This window comes from Cornus florida, unplaced genomic scaffold (genome assembly GCF_030987335.1).
Source record: "Cornus florida cultivar Cherokee Brave unplaced genomic scaffold, ASM3098733v1 CherokeeBrave_3.0.0_Hap2_Chr07, whole genome shotgun sequence".
Lineage (NCBI taxonomy): Eukaryota > Viridiplantae > Streptophyta > Magnoliopsida > Cornales > Cornaceae > Cornus > Cornus florida.
In genome coordinates this window covers 15,291,754-15,307,109 of record NW_026775577.1, presented here as the reverse complement: position 1 = coordinate 15,307,109, position 15,356 = coordinate 15,291,754, and the positions used below count along the sequence as shown (strand labels likewise).

General features: G+C 32.8%; 3 non-coding genes and 1 pseudogene across 3 annotated transcripts; 3 read left to right on the top strand and 1 right to left on the bottom strand.

The window, feature by feature from the left end:
• Nucleotides 1-5,701: 5,701 nt before the first annotated feature.
• On the top strand, nucleotides 5,702-5,859 carry LOC132267724 (U4 spliceosomal RNA). The gene has a single exon (XR_009469068.1). It is a non-coding gene; the product is annotated as a U4 spliceosomal RNA (small nuclear RNA).
• Nucleotides 5,860-10,283: 4,424 nt separating this feature from the next.
• On the top strand, nucleotides 10,284-10,439 carry LOC132267726 (U4 spliceosomal RNA). The gene has a single exon (XR_009469070.1). It is a non-coding gene; the product is annotated as a U4 spliceosomal RNA (small nuclear RNA).
• A 518-nt stretch (nucleotides 10,440-10,957) lies between these two features.
• Nucleotides 10,958-13,997, bottom strand: LOC132316304 (GPI mannosyltransferase 1-like; annotated as a pseudogene).
• On the top strand, nucleotides 11,849-12,004 carry LOC132267728 (U4 spliceosomal RNA). Its single transcript, XR_009469072.1, has one exon. It is a non-coding gene; the product is annotated as a U4 spliceosomal RNA (small nuclear RNA).
• Nucleotides 13,998-15,356: the final 1,359 nt, after the last annotated feature.

Sequence of the window (15,356 nt, the reverse complement as noted above, 5' to 3'; positions counted from 1 at the left end):
AATAATAAGGAATAAATAATTTGCTGAAGAAAAATCTATTAAATAAAAATTCCATTAATAATTCTCCAAAAGTTACAACTCGGGAATCCCGTAAATCAAGGACCCCTGATAACATAAACCAATAATCCAATGATCTATAAATAAAATCCAGTATCTAATAATTAGAAAATATCCTACATTGAAATAAGAAGAAAGAATGGATAAGTCCTTCAGCTGCGGATCCTCAATCTTGAGACTTGAACTTCTAATAACCTGAAAAATAAATCGCGGGTTAAACCCTACGAGCAAGTTCTCTCTACCAGACCTCTGAAAACCAATAAATGGATCATCTCTAATCAAAACCAAACCTAATAAAGTCTTTATCTTTAATATACATAATTATATACAATATAATTATCACAACTATTACCAAGTTCATTAATTCCAAAACCATTATCAATGATTAACTAATAATCATACCTAGTCCAATCTACAATTTCTTTTAAAGAAACTCTTTTAGCCTTAACTCCATCTTAGACCGCAATTCAATAATTTAAACCATAAAATATAATTAAAAGAACATTATATTAAATTCCAAAACCAATAATGATCTTAAGTATTTAACTCACACAGTCAATATCTAGACTTTGACAAATCATCCATGTCACTACCAGTATTATTTTATTAATATGTATAAAATAATACACCAACCTGTAGGTACTAGACTATTCTACTTTAAGAATATCTAATCCTAATCCAACTTACACAAACAATAACCATAGATGATACATTTTAATCATCTAACACACACAACAATATAATTACACTTTGGCAAATCAATCATGCCATTATAAATATATTTGTTTATATATTGGCAATTCATCCATGCCTCCATGTATGTATATTTATTTATACATTGGCAAATCAACCATGCCATTTAAAATATATTTATTTATATATTGGCAACTCAACCTTGCCTCCTTAAGTATATTTATTTATACTAATAAACTAGCAACTCATCCATGCTTCCGATGTATATTTTTTATTCATACAAATACTTAGGCAATATATTTACGCCTATGACAACTCATCCATGTATAAATTGTAGGCTCAATGATAACTAATTTATGCATAGATATCTCATGTAGACTATAAGTACATCCCTAATTTAACAACCAGTCTATCCATATATACCAGATAAAAAAAAAAATACTAATAATCTTAATTAACAGACATATATATACACATATATTATATAATATATATGTGTATAAACTTCCCCTAATAATCCTTGATTATTTAAATCCTATATATATATATATATATATGTATATATATATATATACATATATATCCTTCCTTCCATACTAATCACAATTTAATAAAATTCACTTACACACATATATACATAATTATATATATATATATATATACATATATACCCCACATTCCATAACAATATAATAAGTTATTATATTTACGCAAAATAAATGCTATCAATCATTGTAGTAACACTCTATGGTTTTTCGGACACCAAGAACACCTCTTATAGGAGTTATTTTCAACCCTAACAGGCTTAAAACCAATTCTGGAAATTCACCGGACCTCACAGGACCTTAATGAGACCCTAAACAGTGCCCCACGCGCCCCTACGCGCCTAGTTTTACCACACGCGCTTCCATGCACTTATACACAGTGGCAGCTGTCCTCACTCGCCTACACGCGCTGTACACGCGCCTAATTTGCCCTCTGCGTGTGCTAGCCTCTCCTCATTAGTTGGGCGCACCGTAGCTACAAGACGCAGCCACACTGGATCAATCTATTGTTGACCATTCTACATCCACGGTACACGTGTACAGGCGCACCATCTTTCCATGTGCCGTGATGTACCTAATCCCTCACCCTTGTATTAATTAATCTAAACCACCAGATCCCCATGTGCATCATCTTATCATGTGCCGCATAGCACCGAATCAATCCATTATATATTAAGTTAAACCCATGGCTTAGATTAGGGGTTGCACTAACCTACCGTGCAAACGACCACACTGGATCAGAAACCCTATTGATGCGCCGCAGCCTCTAATTCATAGAACAGTATAAATATTTTATTTATGCACATTTATAATTATAACAAAATTCAAAAAAATATAAAATAAATTCAGAAAAATATCTAGAAGATTCTTAAAATTACCGAAAAATTCCAGAAACTCTAGAAACCCTTATTAATCCTAATAGGTCCAAGATCAACCTATAACTTGATTTTTAAAATATAAGTAACACATATATATACAATTTAAAATCTACTAATCCAAAAATAAAAATATAATAATTTATCCTTTTAGTTATTCCGATCTAACTATGATTGTAAACAATAAATTTAATCTAAACATTGATACTCAAGGTGATAAATTTATGGGTCCTAAGAGGAGAGTTAGAAAAGAACTTGCCTGAAGGTTTCGAAACGAAATCGAGGCGCGTCAATTGCTGGTTGAAAACTATATCCCTTTTTATTGCCCTCTTTGGCCTGGGTTCTGCCCGGGCACGGAGAATTTTTGGAAAGGCTCCCTTAGGTAAAGCCCAAACAATTCTGAGTTCCAAATTTTAATTTCATAACCACGAGCTTCTGATCTAACTTCTTGTGGCAAAATTTTGATGATTTGCATCCCACCAGAGAGGATGCTGAAACCACAAGAACAAACATTCAGGGTATCAACCAAATGTAGAATTGGTCCATGGGAACTTAAAAATAGCATCATTGCGTTTTTGTTAAGGCTTACTTTTATTTCGACATCGTACTCCTGCCAAGAGTCTTTGATTCATAGTCTCGTCTTCATGTTGATCTCCGCTATATGCCATTTAGAGTAACAAATGTTGAGAATAAGATATGTTGATCATCTTTGTCTCACTCCAAAAACCCATTTCAGATATGGTATTGGGAATCAAAGAAAAAGCTTGAAATACGCAATTTCGTGATCAACGAACAGCTAAACTCTCGTGTTTTTCTTTTTTTCTTTTTTTTGAGTGTTAACATAACAAGAATAACGATAAATAATCCGAGTTATGTGAATAGGGATGACCAGTACTTACATAAATTTGGTCGAATGTGTCAGACACCCTATCATTAAGCATATAACAATACATCAAATAATTTAAGAGAGAGAAAAATAAAAATAAAAATTGTTGAAGTTAAAAACTGAATGATTTGGGAATTAAAATTGATTTGATTTAAATGAGTCAAAAACTAAGTTGAATAAATGCCACCAAATACAGACCTCCTACATAATGTGATTATTATTTTCTTTCTAAAATTTGATTAGTTAGTAAATTTATTCACTAAATGGAGGAGACATTCACAATATGTAGGGGGAAAAAAAAATTCCATAATAATATAGATTTCTTTTATTTATGAGTTAGATGAATAATGTCAATTCACTTTAAAAGTGCAGCATATTTATTTTTTGTATTAAATATAGGCTCGCGAGCATTTAAAACTCATGTATATATATATATAGCTCATATAACTCCTTAAAGGCTTGTAGATTCTCAAACCACACATTTATTGTAGGGGCCAATAAGAGCCTTGCTTCAATTAGCGGAGTGGGTGATAAAAATACTAAAATATCATTCCTACAATTAAAAATAAATAAAAATTTAGTTAATGTAAAATTACTATTATATCCTTTATTTTTTAGATTTATATGCAACAAGGAATGACGTTTTGGGAATCAATATATGATAGTTTTGGACTTTATTAAATTTAATCAATCATGTGCTAGACACATGTTTTTTTAACGGTGCATTATTAACGATAACAGCCAAAAAGTCATTATTTACAGTATTTTTTAATTCTTGAAGTAGTTACATATCCAAAGTAAAATAAATGAGTGTTATTTGCTAAAAAAGTAAGCCTTATGAGTGTTTTAGATACTTATGTGCTGTTTGATAAAACTGAAAATTAAGTACTGAAAATTTTAAGAGCTGAATTTTAAGCCCTAAAGTTTTTGAATGAAAATTAAAAAATAAATTTTTTTTGAAATATTTTTTAATTTTCAATGTTCAACATTCAGTGATAAGTGATGTCTCTATCGCTTAAAATTTTATCTCATTTTAAGTGGCTCTTACCGTTTTCAGCGATATTCAAAATGCTTTATCAAATGCACTTAATTGAATAAGTACTTAATACATTCAAAATTATGCGTTGAATTAAATAATCAAACAACACCTAGTCCTTAAATATAAAAAGTAACATTAACTTGAATTCTTAGCTATTGGATTGAAACACAATCTCTTAATCAAACAACTGACAATATAAATTTGAGGTGGCGACTGTTGCTAGCGTGATTTTATTAGTCAATTTTAAGCCCACTATTACAACGTCAATTATTTTACTCATTGACTTTCTCGGTTCTATAAACCTAGTTTGAGAATCTAAAAAGTGGTTTATTTATATTCTAATTATATTACTTTATGAAACACACTTTGAAAAGAGCCTTTTGAGTTACCTTATGACCTTTTTTTTTTTTTTTGGTAATTTTTTTTAAGTGAAGAAAAGAGCATGTTGGTGGATTTTTGCTTTGTTGTCCCTCTAATTTAGGATATAGCAATCTACTCCCTCCAACAGTTTATTTTTATTTTTATTTTATTATTATTATTTAAAAAAAAAAAAAAACTCAGAAAAACTCCAACCCTCACCTTTCAAAATTCAACATTAACTTATTATTTTACTTTTACCCACATACACATTAAGTTATTAATTAATTTTTATAATTACACAACAACTTAAGAAGAACCAAAATTGTGAAAAAGAAGAATATATTTTCTCATGAAATATTTATTTGAGAAAAAATTTATTTAACATACATATATGAATTTGTTTGACATACAAGTTATTCATAGAGAGAGACGTTTAGAAAAAAAATAATAATAATAAATAAATAAATAAAGCAACATGGTAGAACAGGTCACAAGGAATATAATTAGAATATAAATAAACTACTTTTTAAATTCCCAAACTGGGTTTCTAGAACTAAGAAAGTCAATGAGTAAAATAATTAACGTGTAATAGTGGGTTCAAAACTGACCAATAAAATAATATAAATTCATATTAAGTCTATCCCAACCAACATTGTTACGCAAAGCCAAAATTTTCTAGCCTAGCTAGTAAGATGCCTCCCGTTGCCTCTTAAAGCGCATGGGTTCGAGTCTTGGCACCAACTAATCCCTAACAAATAAAAAAAAAAAAAAAAAAAAAAAAAAAAAAAAAAAAAACGAAAAAAAAAAAAAATTACATTGTTACGCAAAGTAGTGTAGTAAAAATAAGTAGCCGCCTTTTGGGTCAGCTCGGCCCACTTGGATGTATTACAAAAGTAGCACTCCTCACAGGAAAGTTGCTTCCTAGGACAAAACCTTGAAACAAATAATAGTCTAATTAATAATTTTTAGAGTTTAAAATCTTCAGCATATGTTTGAAATTTATAATTTCGGACACAGCTTGGTATAGCTACATTAAATAGAAGGTTTTAATTTGATTAATGGAGAGAATTAAGAACCTGTTGTAAACTTACCAAAAGGGTTGTGCAAAGTTGGTTTGGAACTAGGAATTAATTGAGAAAATTATAATAACTACAACCTATGTGACATAGTCCCACATCGAAAAATTGTAAGAAGTTGAGGAAAAATTATAATTATAAAAACAATATGTAGACAACTTTTGAAAGATATCATTGCGCTTGGGGCAATGACGCAGCTCATGAGGTTTTAACCGAGGCGCGTCAATTGCTGGTTGAAAACTATTTCCCTTTTTATTGCTCTCTTTGGCTTGGGTTTTGCCCGGCCATCGAGAATTTTTGGAAGGGCTCTCTTCTTGTGTAGAGAGCCCTACAATTCCGAGTTTGAAATCACTCAAAATGCTATGTAGAATTGGTCTTGTGTAGAATTGAGGTTGAACACTTGTGCTACATACCTATAAAAATAGCACGATATCCTGAGCGAAGTAGCAGAAAAGAGATGAGTTTCTCTAGCAGAAAAGATATGAGTTTCTCTAAGATTGAAAACTCACGGTTGTAGTGTAGATATATGTGATAAAAATATATGGAAAAGTTGTGGCTTGGATCTGTACGCGTAAGATGGAATAGAAGGGCCTCATGCAAGAACTGCCAACCATATAGAAAGAACAAAACCCCAGAGATCAGTCCGAACATAATTCTCTCTCTCTCAAAAACATGTTTATCAAAGCAACCCATAAATGGCATGGATCAGTAGCTCCCATGCCACCAAGTCTCTGGGCTTACATTCCTTTACTAGAATTCCAGTCCATAATGGAGGAATTCTAATAGATTGGAATTGGCAAGGATCAAGAACTAAGATGATAGGGTAGATTCTCAAATGAACAACAAGCCCATACCTGAAGCAGAAAACAGAAAATTCCCCAATGAGCGATCGATTATTGAATTTGGCATAAGAATAAATGCAATCAATGGCGAGTACCGATATGTAGAAAGTTCGTATGGGGACTTTCCAGAGGCCATCAAAGAAGCGGTTTCAGAAAACACAAGGTAATCAACATCTGTATATCTGACCACCATATCAGTGTCATGCCATTCACCATAAAGAATTAAAAAGAGTTGAAGAATTGCTGAGAAAAGAAGTAGGGAACAAAATTTCATTGATGCCATTGCTGCAAGAAAATAAAAAACCCATACGGTGAATTCTATTTGCATCTTGAATATCATGCTGGTTCAGAGGAATGAGAAGTTGTTCCATATTAACTTCATATAGATAAAAATGCTAAAATCACTTCTCAATCATTCAACAGAATTTGCTTTGAGCCCTTCACCCATCCATTATGATAGCTCAATATTTGATTCCAAATCAGAAGGGACAATAACAAGTCAGACAAACGATATCATATCATTGGAAAACAATGATATGGATGCATTCCCTTGATATATAAACTATGAAAAGCACATCACACCAAAGTTTGATGAAGGATATGACCAATTCCTGTAGGCCACAATAGGATGCATTGACAACCAAATGGTCAACTTGAGACGATCAACATGAGGAACACACCATGAACAAGGAGAAGTCTGTCGATTGATATGGATGAAGGTGTTTTTTTTTCCCCCGGTAAATGATGAAGGTGTTACTCTGTCCTGGAATCCGAAATGGACTTAAGTTTTCTGCTTTATGGGATAAAGCCTGTAATGCAAAGTATCCATTCAGCATTTCTGATTCCGGCCAGGACAGTGTAGAAACAACAGTTTAGTTGAGACATTCAATCAAACAGTCAATGGACAGGCTTCAAGTGTGTTGTGTAAGGAGACAAGTTCTCAATGGATGTAGATTTGGTCCACCACCTTAATTTACGACTCTGCATTAATTGAAGGTTCTAATTGCAGAATTAAGAGCATAAATATCGATTCAAGAATAGAAAAGCAGGGAAAAAAAAAAAGGCAGTGCCTATATTTACCTTTGTGCGAAATCTCACGACTACTCTGTCTTTGATTCATATATATGTAAAATATAAAATTCAATAGAGAGTGGAATATCTCATTTGTAAATTGTGGAGGGTAAAATTTTCACCATTCTAAGAAATTTTTTCAATAATTGCCTAGTGCACGTGCAACATAAGTATTACATGTGCATGGTGGTGGATTACTCGACACTACAATGTCAAGATAAAAAATTTAAGATATTCATGCATCACATTTTCCATTGCAAGAGTTCTAGGCTTGGCCCCATTACATTATGTTGTTCTAGAATTAGATAAGATTATAATATAAAAAAAATCGAAAATTGAAGCGTGACATAATTGATAGACAAAATACCCATTGATATTTGAAGGAATGATTGGTGGCATGCAAAGAATTCAAACTATCCAAAAATTCAAAAAAGTTGGAAGACACACATCAATTGTTGGGTCCCAAATTGAAGCAATAATAGGGTTTGAAAAGAGGAATGGGGATTTTCATTTGGTCCAAATTGTGACCAATGAAGAGTTGAAACAGAGTTAGTGTTGGGGCATGTGAGCACTAAATAGTAATAGCCATGGCAACTGACACCAATAAAAGCAAAATTAAGACTGACAAATGAAGAGGAGTTGAAATAGAGTTTGCGTTGGGCATGTGAGCACTAAATAGCAACCATCACAAATTATTTTCTGAAATGTTTTAGAAAATAAAAATTCAATTTTATATTTTCTGAAATGATTTAGGAAATTATATATATGTATATACTAGTATGTATATTTTGTTTTAGGTAATTATTTAGAAAATATAAAAATTCAGTATGTATATATATACTACATATTGAATTTTAATTTAATGATTTGTATATACATTAAATAATCAGTGCCTATATTGAATTTTTATTTTCTAAATCATTTCAGAAAACCTCTCTCGACTTGTAGTCTTTTCTAGTAAACTCTCTCGTCTAATTTTTTTTATCAAAGAACCCCCTCGACTTGTAGCACTTTCCAATAAATCCCATTATCTAATTTTTTACCAAAAACCCCCATCAACTATCTAAGGAGGCAAAAGTGTCGGTATTTGGACCAAAATGTCATTTTATTTAAATTGTAATTTTTTCAAACTTCAAAAATTCATATCTCACAAACCGTACGCCCAAATATTACAAATAATATATGTACGAAAAGCTTATAAAACAAGAATTCCAAAAATATAAATTTTTTGTAACAAAACTTCATAACCAAAGAGAAATAGACAATATAAAAAATTATTACAGCAATATTATTTTATTTATTTTTTATAAAATATTCAAGTTATTACTAAGAAATTTTTTAGAATTATTCATTTTCATATAGAGCACAACATATATATAAAAAAAAAATAAAAAATGAAAAATAAAAAAAACCGAATATTCATTTTTATTTATTTTTTAAATGGTGAGTCTTTAAAAGAATAAAAATACTTTGACACAAAATATGATATTTCATGAAATCGATCTTTGTTGGGACTAAATTTTTTATATATTCGGCTCCATATTTAAATGAATAATTCTGAAAATTTTCTTGCAAATATATCGAATATTTTATTTTTTAAAAATAAAATAAGATTGTTGGAGTTGATTTTTAAATTGCCTATTTCTCTCTGGTCATGAAGGTTTGATGTACAATTCTTATATTTCTGCAATCCTTATTTCATAAACTTTCCGTGCATATATTATTTACAATTTTTAAATGTACAGTTTGTGATATATGAATTTTTGAAGTCTGTGAGAATTAAAATTTAAATAAAATGACATTTTGGTCAGAACATTAATTCTTTTACCCCCTTCAGATAGTTGAGGGGGTTCTTTGGTAAAAAATTAGATAAGGGAGATTTATTGAAAAAAAGCTATAAGTCGAGGGGATTATGTGTTTAAAAAAAATAGACAATAGGGGTTTACGGAAAATGCTACAAGTCGATGGGGTTTTCTGTACTTTGCCCAATATTTTTTTTATCAATTTAATTATAGGTTTTCTTTTAGATATCTCATTCAATTAGCACACCGTGTACTCATTCAATACTAAGGTGTTTGTTTGAAGAGCTTATTCAATTAAATGTGTTACGACCTCACTTAAGTAAAATTTAAAGTAAGGACATATGAAAACTGAAATTTTTAAAAATATATCACAAAGACATTTATTTTTTCATTACCACTTCCAAAAAAAAAGATGGGTGTTATTTGCTCATAAAGTAAATCTTAAGGGTGTTATAGTCTTAGTCCTTGAATATAAAAAGTAACATTAAATTGAATTCTTAGTAATTGATTGAAACACAATCTCTTAATCAAACAAAATGACGATATAAATTTATTTGCTCAGAAGTCTATTTTTAGAGCACCGAATTAGGATCCTAAAATTGAAATTAGAGAAAATTGAGAGATGATGGTAAAATACATTCCTAATCAAACACACGTTTTTTTGTGTCAGCTCGGCCCACTTGGATGTATTACAAAAGTAGCACTCCTCACAGGAAAGTTGCTTCCTAGGACAAAGCCTTTGAAACAAAGAATAGTCTAATTAACAATTTTTAGAGTTGAAAATCTTCAGCATATGTTTGAAATTTATAATTTTGGGCACAGTTTGGTATAGCTAAATTAAATAAAAGATTCCAATTTGATTAAGGAGAGAATTAAGAACCTATTGTAAACTTACCAAAAGGGTTGTGTAGAGTTGGTTTGGAAATTGGAATTAATTAAGAAAATTATAAAAGACATAGTCTCACATCGAAAAAGTGTAAGAAGTTGATGAAAAAATTATAATTATAAAAACAATACGTAGGCAACTCATAAAAAGTATCATTGCGCTTGGGGCAATGACGCAGCTCATGAGGTTCTAACCGAGGCGCGTCAATTGCTGGTTGAAAACTATTTCCCTTTTTATTGCTCTCTTTGGCCTGGGTTCCGCCCGGCCATCGAGAATTTTTGGAAGGGCTCCCTTTTTGGGTAAAGCCCTACAATTCCGAGTTTCAAATTTTAGTTTCACACCCACAAACTTTTGATCTAATAACTTCCAGTGGCTAAATGCATCCCACTGGAGAGGATCCCGAAACCACAAGAACAAACACTCATGGTTGGTCTTGTGTGTAGAATTGAGGTTGAATGAACCCTGGATTTGATTGAATATAAGCCAGACATCTATAATAAGAAGTATATATACTTAAAACGAAGTGAGAATTATACTACTTGTTTGATGATTAGAACTCAGATAGGTAGCACTTATGCTACATAAGTTCCACATCGGAAAATTGTAATGTTATACCTATAAAAGTAGCACGATATGTGACAAGCTTGCGACAATGAAGCAGGTCGTGGCTCCCTAATTGGGCAAAACCCTTCCTTCTTCTTTCAATCCCTTGGCCTGGTTTCAGCCCCGGCCATTGAGAATTTTTGGAAGGGTAATATTCCAAGGAACAAACTTTAGTTCAAGCAAAAACACACCCAATATATATTTTGTCCCCACTTCGAATGCTCAACTTCTGATCAAACAATTTCGGAGCCGGACACCAATAAATTCAGTCAGATTCCTCCTGCTATAAGTCAAGTGAACTTGAGAAAAAGCCATAAAACAAAGCTGAAGAAAGACTTGCTTGCCTTCAAATTCAAGAAGATAACCCTACAACAACCAATGAGTTTGTGCTCCCATCCATAATAAACCAAAGGACAAGCCTTCCCATTTAAGCTTGATATGGCACCATGGCAGAAGAACCACACAAAGTACTGCACTGCGACGACCTGCCAAAATAATAGGCCAATAAAACACTAAGATTCATCCGAGCTCGCTCCAGATTTCATTATTTAAAAGACAGTACAAGGCACTAGGTTAAATTCACAAACCTTATTAAATGCTACATATGCTGCAGTCTGCATAAAGAAATAGAATGGCAAATCCTGAGCGAAGTGGACAGTTGTTGTGTAGATAGATATGATAAAAATATAAGGAAAAGTTGTATCTTGGATCTGTAGGCGTAAGATGGAATAGCAGTAGCCTTTTGGGTCAGCTCGGCCCACTTGGATGTATTACAAAAGTAGCACTCCTCACAGGAAAGTTGCTTCCTAGGACAAAACTTTTGAAACAAATAATAGTCTAATTAATAATTTTTAGAGTTGAAAATCTTCAGCATATGTTTGAAATTTATAATTTCGGGCACAGTTTGATATAGCTAAATTAAATAAAAGAATCTAATTTGATTAAAGGAGAGAATTAAGAACCTATTGTAAACTTACCAAAAGGGTTGTGCAGAGTTGGTTTGGAATTAGGAATTAATTGAGAAAATTATAAAAGTCCCACATCGAAAAAGTGTAAGAAGTTGATGAAAAAATTATAATTATAAAAGCAATACGTAGGCAACTCATAAAAAGTATCATTGCGCTTGGGGCAATGACGCAGCTCATGAGGTTCTAACCGAGGCGCGTCAATTGCTGGTTGAAAACTATTTCCCTTTTTATTGCTCTCTTTGGCCCGGGTTCCGCCCGGCCATCGAGAATTTTTGGAAGGGCTCCCTTCTTGGGTAGAGCCCTACAATTCCGAGTTCCAAATTTTAGTTTCAAACCCACATACTTCTGATCTAACTTCTTGTGGCAAAATGTCCCATGGAGAGGAACCCGAAACCACAAGAACAAACATTCATGGTATCAACTATATGTAGAATTGGTCTTGTGTAGAATTGAGGATGAACCCTGGATTTGATTGAATAAGCCATCACAAGAGAGAATTATACCAAGATAGATAGCACTTATGCTACTAAGTCCCACATCGGAAAAGTGTAAAGTTATACCTATAAAAATAGCACAAGGGAAAAACCCTTCCTTTTTCTTTCGCATCACCTACTTAAACAAGAGAGAATTATACTAAGATAGATAGCACTTATGCTACTAAGTCCCACATCGGAAAAGTGTAAAGTTATACATATAAAAATAGCACAAGGGAAAAACCCTTCCTTTTTCTTTCGCTCCCTTGGCCTGCTTTCGGCCCAGCCATCGGGAATTTTTGAAAGGGTTCCTTCATGGGTAATGCCCGAAAATTCCAAGAAACAAACTTTAGTTAACTCAACCAAAAACACACACCCAATATATATTTTGTCCCCACTTCGAATGCTCAACTTCTGATCAAACAATTCCCAGAGCCAGACACCAATAAATTCAGTCAGATTCCTCCTACTATAAGTCAAGTGAACTCGTGAAAAAGCCATAAAACAAAGCTGAAGAAAGACTTGCTTGCCTTTGAATTCTAGCGGATAACCCTACATCAATCAATGAGTCTATGCTCCCACACATAATAAAACATAGGACAAGCCTTCCCATTTAAGCTTGATATGATGGCACCATGGCAGTACTAAAGGCAACAGGCAGAGAAGAACCACACAAAGTACTGCGCTGTAAAATTAGAAGGCAACCACTAAGATTCATTCGAGCTTGCTCCAGATTTCATTATCCAAAAGAGATTTCAATTACAAGGCACCAGGTTAAATTCACAAACCTTATTAAATGCTACTGTCACCACAAAGAAACAGAATGGCAAATCCTGAGTGAAGCGGAAAATGAGAACTAGCTAAACAATAATTTGAGGCAGAAAAGAGATGAGTTTCTCTAAGATTGAAAACTCAAGGTCGTAGTTTAGATAGATGTGATAAAAATATATGGAAAAGTTGTGCCTTGGATCTGTACGCATAAGATGGAATAGCAGGGCCTCATGCAAGAACTCCCAACCATATAGAAAGAAAAAAAACCCCAGAGATCAGTCCGAACATAATTCTGAATAGATTGGAACTGGCAAGGATCAAGAACTAAGATGATAGGAAGTGCATAGATCATAGGGTAGATTCTCAAATGGACAACAAGCCCATACCAATGCAGCTTCTAAATTATTACCTGTATTTGGTGCTTTAACTAGACAATGTTTAAAACTTGTACCTTGCTAAACCTTACTTTCCATGTCTCAGTATCACAAATGAGAGTCACTAAATGATAACAAACACCATTGAACAAAATAAAGCTTACACTCCATCCAAGTCATAATGGAGAGAAGCCTAGTATTCTTAACTGAACCTTAAATACTTCCATATTCCAAGTGCACTGAGAGCATGTGTACAGTACTTCACAATTTTACTACTTTAAACAAGCCTATCAAACAAAGTTAACAAATCATGCAAGAAAACATTTTTTTCATTTCTTCAAATAAACAAAATCAATCCATACCATGAAATACCATACCAGAAGCAGAAAACAGAAAATTCCCCCAGGAGCGATGGATTATTCAATTTGGCATAAGAAGAAATGCAATCAATGGCGAGTACCGATATGTAGAAAGTTTGTATGGGGTCTTTCCAGAGGCCATCAAAGAAGCAGTACAAGAAAACACCATAAAGAATTAAAAAGTGTCGAAGAATCGCAGAGAAAAGAAGTAGGGATCGAAATTTCAATGAAACTGCAAGAAAATAGAAAACCCATACGGTAAATTCTATTGCATCTTGAATATCATGCTGGTTCAGAGGAATGAGAAGTTGTTCCATATAACTTCATATAGATAAAAATGCTAAAATCACTTCTCAATCATTCAACAGAATTTGCTTTGAGCCCTTGCCATCCATTATGATAGCTCAATATTTGATTCCAAACCAGAAAGGACAGATAACAAGTCGGACACACGATATCATATAATTGGAAAACAATGATATGGATGCATTCCCTTGATATATAAACTACGAAAAGTACATCACACCAAAGTTTGATGAAGGATATGACCTATACCTGTAGGCCACAATAGGATGCATTGACAACCAAATGGTCAACTTGAGACGATCAACATGAGGAACACACCATGAACAAGGAGAAGTCGGTCGATTGATATGGATGAAGGTGTTTTTTTTTTTCCCCCGGTAAATGATGAAGGTGTTACTCTGTCCTGGAATCCGAATTGGACTTGAGTTTTCTGCTTTATGAGATAAAGCCTGTAATGCAAAGTATCCATTCAGCATTTCTGATTCCGGCCAGGACAGTGTAGAAACAACAGTTTAGTTGAGACATTCAATCAAATAGTTAATGGACCGGCTTCAAAATTAGTGTGTTGTGTAAGGAGACAAGTTCTCAATGGATGTAGATTTGGTCCACCACCGTAATTTACGACTCTGCATTAATTGAAGGTTCTAATTGAAGAATTAAGAGCATAAATATCGATTCAATAATAGAAAAGCAGGGGGGGGAAAAAAACAGTGCCTATATTTACCTTTGTGCGAAATCTTACGACTATTGTCTTTGATTCATGTATATGTAAAGTATAAAATTCAATACAGAGTGGAATATCTCATTTGTAAATTGTGGAGGGTAAAATTTTCATCATTCTAAAAAAAATTCGATAATTGCCTAGAGCACGTGCAACATAAGTATCGCATGTGCGTGGTGGTGCATTACTCGACACTACAATGTCAAGATAAAAAATTTAAGATATTCATGCATCACATTTTCCATTGCAAGAGTTCTAGGCTTGGCCCCATTACATTATGTTGTTCTAGAATTAGATAAGATTATAATATAAAAAAATATCAAAAATTGAAGCGTGACATAATGTATAGGCAAAAATATCCATTGATATTTGAAGGAATGATTGGTGGCATGCAAAGAATTCAACTATCCAAAAATTCAAAAAAGTTGAAAGACACACATCAATTGTTGGGTCCCAAATTGAAGCAATAATTGGGTTTGAAAAGAGGAATGGGGATTCCCATTTGGTCCAAATTGTGACCAATGAAGAGTTGAAACAGGGTTAGTGTTGGGGCATGTGAGCACTAAATAGTAATAGCCATCGCAATTGACACCAATAAAAGCAAAATTAAGACTGTGACCAATGAAGAAGAGTTGGAATAGAGTTTGCG